This window comes from Aegilops tauschii, chromosome 2 (assembly GCF_002575655.3).
Source record: "Aegilops tauschii subsp. strangulata cultivar AL8/78 chromosome 2, Aet v6.0, whole genome shotgun sequence".
Classification (NCBI taxonomy): Eukaryota; Viridiplantae; Streptophyta; class Magnoliopsida; order Poales; family Poaceae; genus Aegilops; species Aegilops tauschii.
This window is the reverse complement of record NC_053036.3, coordinates 556,682,769-556,689,314: the sequence shown is the minus strand read 5'-3', so window position 1 is coordinate 556,689,314 and position 6,546 is coordinate 556,682,769.

Genomic DNA, 6,546 nt, shown 5'->3' with positions numbered 1-6,546 from the left:
TCATCTGGTAATAGCCCTACATGCTGTTTGTGGCTAGGTCTCATTATGCTCATGAAAGAGTCGGCGCATAAGCCGGCTCCCCCTTTGTGTCTAGCCCTAGAGATTGTTTATTGTTGCTTGTCCCTCTTGGGGAGCCCTGCCCCTCCTTATATAAGGTAGAGGGGCGGGTTACATGTGGAGTCCTAATAGGACTAGGACTAGTCTATCTTTTCTTACAAGTTGAATACAAGTCCGGGTCTTGCTTCCTCGTAAAGGAAATATTCGTCATCCCTTTCTCCTTGAGCCGGCCCACCAGAGTATAAGCCAGCCTGCTGGGCCTTGGGCCTTGTCGTCCGTCTGATCCGCCCGCCGGGTCTCCAGTGAGTCACAATGTCCAGGCGGGTTACCTGTGAATCGCCATGTTCGGGCGGATCACCAGTGAGTCGCCAAGCTCTAGCCAGGCTCATGAGTCGCCAATCCTCCGTCGGGTTACGGTGAAGCGTCAAGTCCGGCCGGGTCATACTCCCGGCCGGGTCATACTCCCGGCCGGGTCATACCGCGGGGTATATCCCCGACATTAGCCCCCAGTTTAATTTGGATTTATCCATGTTAAACTGATCCTATAAAATAAACACAAGAACAAACTTGATAAGTTGTGCTCCGGGTTAAATATTTTCCTGAACCGGCACCTGATCATCTTTAAGTCCTTGTCATTTCCTCCTGGATGCATACTCAAGATCTTATAGCAAATCTCTTTTAACAGATATGTCCAAACCTTGCCAATGCAAACAATCCAGGCACTTCTTCTAAAAAAAATCCGGGTCAATAGGCCAGCTTCGTAACCAATTTGCTGACATTGGCTCTTGTAGAGAAATATTATAAGAAATAATCCATTTGAGTCGGTTTCCAAAACTCCGGCTTAATAAACATCTTAGACTCAAGATTCATCTGGTGATGCGCCAGTTTAAAGATGTAGAGGCTGGCTAGTTATAATTGCTAAAATTACCGGCTTGTAAATATTGATAACACCGGGTCATAACTATTGCCGACGCCGGGTTATTATTATTGGTGACACCGGGTCATGATTGTTGCAAACACCGGGTCAATCTGGTCTGCTCCAAACTGAGAATTTGAAGATTTTTTCTCCCTTATATGCATATCACCTGTAGCCCCCAAGTCTTAAGAGGAGAACCTAGCGATAACTTAAGACTTGCTTCAATATAAGTGTTGCAACCTTGAAGAAAACCGGGTTATTCATCTCAATCATTAGTCATAAACTGAATATTCCACATATGTAGCCCCCAAGTGCCGGGTTGTCATGCTTGCAGCAACCTGGGACTTGTAATTGCCTTATGCTCATAAAAACTTCAACCAGTGTAGCCCCCAAGGGCCGGGTAATTATGCAATAATGAGCAGGGACTTTGTAAATATAATCATGTAAACTGGACCAACAATGTGTAGCCCCCAAGGGCCGGGTCATTTAGAATGTGATGAGTCGGGTCTTCAATAAGTTGAGCAAACAATGACTTTGCATTAGCCCCCAAGTGCCATGGTACATGCTGGCAGTAACATGGGACTTGCACATTCGATGTAATATCAATTTGAATAATGTAGCCCCCAAGTGCCGGGTCGTAAGCCTGCAGCAACTCGGGACTATTCCTTCCATTGTAGAATAAATCATATCCATTGATAAAATAATAGCCATTGTGCCAAAGCGACTTTGAATACCTCATCTGTTGATAAGTAAACCCGGAGTTTAAATACCCGGCGGCTCTTGGCCGATAGCAATTTAATATGCCTCCATTGTAAGCCGGAATTTTTATAACCCGGCGGCTTATAGCCTTTGAGAAAATCAAGAATTGATAACCCTTTTGAGACACCAATTTCCATCTATGATGACGGGCTTGAATTTAATCATTTATGTAAGTCATAGCTCTGTAAATCCTGCACAGAGTTTAAACAACATATGCCCTGGCGACTTAACGTCAAAAGCCAGGGCGGGTAACCACCCAAATGTAGTCTTATCCTGCACACAAGTAGATCACAAGATCCCTTGGCGGTTTACCGCAGGGCGGGTCACAATATCTCACATATAACCACTGTGATATTGAATTTGTACCGCCGGTTTACATGACCTGTGCAGTAAGGGTGATAACTCAATCTTTAGAAGCCAACGCTTCCAAATAGATGATGATTGTCATAAGCTGGCGATTTATCATTGAAAATCAAAAGAACTTCAAATAAAATCCAAAAAATTGTTTGCAAAAAGAGACTTCAAAATTTTTGAGGCTTCTGATTCGAATACGATCAGAAAACCGTCCCAAAGGGGTTAATCTAAGATTCGAATACGATCATATAGCCCCCAGTGGCTTTGGCGTTGCCGATCAAGAGGGTACCGACAGCTATGTTCTCTTTGGTTTGCATACGACCTATGTTTGAACAGGAAGCCCCCAAATGACCTTGAGAGTTGTTTAACGACGCTGATTCGAATACGATCCACGTCGATTCCCAAAAGGGGTTGAGCTATGATTCGAATACGATCAAGAAGCCCCCTAGTGAGCTCGGCAGTGTGCCGATCAAGAGGGTACCGACAGCTATGTTCTCTTTGGTTTGAATACGACCTATGTTTGAACAGGAAGCCCCCAAGTGACCATAATAAGATAAGCCGTAAAGCGGGATACCCATGTTTGAACCGTGCATCATGGCAGCAAGCCCTTTTTGGCACCCTTTAATCTTTCTGAGAACTCGAACTTGCGAGAGATTAATTCTTTTTAAACCGGAACCTTAAACCGGATTTGAAAGTTTAAAACTTTGTGAGAGGTAAATTTACCTTGAGCCGGATTTTGAACCGGATTTGAGAGCTTCAAAGCTTTGTGGTAAATAAATTTTCCTTGAACCGGATTTTAAACCGGATATTAAGAGCTTCAGTGCTTTGTGGGAGAGAGATTGTCCTAGAACTGGATTTTGAACCAGAATCCTTATTTTGAGCCGGAAATCTTCTGACGGCCCTTAAATTTTCATCGATCAAGCAGTAATCCCCGGGGTCGGGTTATTTTTCCCTTCAATGACCCGGACTTCTTGAATTCATTGAAACCGGCTAACTTTGCCGAGTCATACCATTGTAGCCCCCGAGTCTCGGGACGACTCGAGGAGTTGGCTCGAGATTCTCCATATTTGACCATAGCAGAAGGTGTATAACATTGGCGTTGATAGCGCGATGTGAATCCACAGAAGGTTGAGGTGACCATTGAGCCATCCAGTGCAGACGGCGGCTGATAAGACATGATAACTTGACTCCAATTTGTTGAAAGAAAACCGGGCTACCCAAGCTGTGACTTGCTCATACTCAATAAACAGCTCATGCAGACAGGTGCGGCCCGGAATGTTGATGTAGATCAGGCCACGAGAGACGGATGGTAAAAATAATCGTAGCATCAGAGGTGGTACAGACAGATGAGTTGGTCATGACGTTGTAAACCGGTGTGATCGGGCGAGTTAATCGCCGACGCGGTAAGCCGCGCGGATGGGCGAATCAACCACGTCGTGTTGATGTAGTGAACAATTGTCCTACATCAAAAACATCACAAGCCAGAGTAATTGCTCTTTTTTAAATAAAACAATATATAATATATCAAAATTTACTGGATTGATTTCACCTGATATGTCAGGCCAGAAATTATCCACCGCGGAGTTGATGATCATCACGGTAAAGCTGAAACCAATTACGGCCGAGTCGGCCACGGGAGCAGACAGATGAGCCGGCCACGGCGTTGTAAGCCGGTGCGGACGAGCAAACTGTTCTCCGCGTTGTAAACCGGCGTGGACGCGTGAACCGTCCGCGAGGGCGGACGGGCGATTCGTCCGTGGTGTTTGTAAGGCGGTGTGGACGGGCGAGTCGGCCGGCGCGTTGATGTAAACCGGACCGCGATTCGCGTGTCCGTGAAGCTGCGCGGCACATCCAAACGTGCCTCAGCGGTATAATACCACCCCTTTTTCTTTTTATAGCTGTCCTGCATAAAAATATTACAGGCCAGAGTAATTGTTCTCAAACAATTTAATATGTACTGAAAATAAATAGGGCGAATAGCACCTGAAACTTTTGTCGGATGAACACAGACGCTGGTTGCAATGTATGCATGTACATGCTCTCTGGTGATGGACGCAACGTCTGCTAGATCGCGGCCATGGATTTGACTGGCCGTCACACTACTTGTTGCAGACGATTGTCTCTTCTTTGGACTTCAGTTGGCCTTGTGTGATAGTACATGGTCTTCCACATAATTAGGCTTGTTCTTCCAAAGTAATTTTCACCGGCCTAGTGGCCGCCCGTGGCACATGCACCCATGATGCTTTGGCCAGATACACCATCGTGGCACACTTTATTTTTGTTTTAATCCAGTCGATGGAACTGCAACGGGAGGTCTCCTCTTTTCCTTTAATTTACTCAGGGCTTGAGTAGACAGAATGTATCTCTTCCACGTAGAGCGTAGCAATTGTCCAGACGTGTGCTGCTGCAATTTTTCTCAGGAGTAGTAGCGGCCACGAATATGTAGAAAACAACAGCAACAACTTGCGGCTAGTAGATCGATGTATATGGCTTAGTTGGAAATCTTCTCTGAACTCTTTAAACACTGGGCACACCAGGTACGGCATTTGAAAACTGAAAACTGACGTGAGAAACCACTTGGGCTACAACAAGGCGTCAAACTCTTTCAAAAATCTGACCTCATCAATATTGTGAACTCCCTGGACAAATTCCAACTTGCCTTGCTGGGTAACGCCGTCGTGTTGACCGGAGCATAGACTGTTATGCGTGGATCTTTGAGAGAGCTTGATTCATAGCAGAGGGGCGCTAAGTTTTCATGGGCACAACAGAGGCGAATCCTTCTTTGGACGGGGGGCGGCTCTGTAATGGTGCAAGACGGCTGGCTCGGCAACTGACGGCCACTTTATCGGGTGAGGGCCGGCTCGGGACCTGACCATGGCAGATGCGTGAGGCTGGTCGGCGACTCGAAGCCGCGGGAACAGCTTGCAGGCGCCGCTGTGTTGAAGCGGCCAAAGCGACAGAGATAGCCGGCGCTCGAAACAAGCTGAGACAGCCGGCGGCTTAGAGACGGACTCCGGCGGGAGCGATGACCCGAGGCGAGGCGGCGCTGCAGCCAGGGACAAGCACAGGGCGGCGCCGGCGACTCACGGCGACGGGGCGACTCATACAGGGCGGCCTCACGGCATGAGCAAGGTGCTCAGGCGGCGTCGTGACGCGGGAGCAACAAGGCGGAGGCGGGCTGGCGGATGAAGCGGAGGCGCACCGGCGGCTCGCGGCAGAGTCAAGGCCATGGGAACGGTGGCTCAGAGGCGAGGCCGGCTCTAACACAGCCGGCAGCGGCAACTTGGGAGCAGGCCAAGGTGGAGGCTCAACGGCAGCTGCGGGCGGCTCATTACGAGGCGCGACGACGGAGGCTCGAGGCGGGGCGGACGGGGCGTCATCCAAAAACGGCCAAGCCGGCCCGATGCAGCGGCGGGTCGACGTACAGCCGGCTTGGAACGAAGCCACGACCGCGGAGTCTGAATCCAATCCCGTCCACGTCCTCGTCCGGGTCGCTCTTGGTTTGACTTTTTCTCTCGTGCTGATGGATCATTGGATGGATCACTTTTTGCCTTCACATCTGAAATCGGTAGTATTAGTCGGCCGGTGGCTTTCTCGCGAAGGAATTAATACCAAACATGAGTCGACGCCGTCTGGACTCAAGACAACGTAATAGTGCATGAGCAGCAAAACTTTGATTGTCTCGGCGACTTGTGATTCTTATTGATCTCGGCGACTCGCGACAGCAGCAGTAGAAATCGATCTCCTATCCGATTCGACAGCTCGTGTGGCATCGGCGGCACACAAAGTACCAAACCCTAAATTATTCCTCGACTTTAATCTTAAGAATCATTATCTGAAAAAATTGCAAACTCCTCGATCCCTGGGTAGATCCCTCCAAGAACTCATCACCACCGTGCGCAGCCCCACGGTGGGCGCCAACTGTCGTGGAATTGTCACGGCAGATGTCCTTAGTGTCAAGACTTAGTCGCGAGGCCATCGCATCTATGTGGTAGCTTGAGAGGGGTTGGGCGGAATCGAGAGACGCAACGCAAGACAAGGATTTAGGCAGCTTCGGGCCCCGGGAAACATCATCCGGTAATAGCCTTACATGTTGTTTGTGGCTAGGTCTCATTATGCTCATGAGAGAGTCGGCGCATAAGCCGGCTCCCCCTTTGTGTCTAGCCCTAGAGATTGTTTATTGTTGCTTGTCCCTCTTGGGGAGCCCTGCCCCTCCTTATATAAGTTAGAGGGGCGGGTTACATGTGGAGTCCTAATAGGACTAGGACTAGTCTATCTTTTCTTACAAGTTGAATACAAGTCCGGGTCTTGCTTCCTCGTAAAGGAAATATTCGTCATCCCTTTCTCCTTAAGCCGGCCCACCAGAGTATAAGCCAGCCTGCTGAGCCTTGGGCCTTGTCGTCCGTCTGATCCGCCCGCCGGGTCTCCAGTGAGTCACAATGTCCAGGCGGGTTACCTGT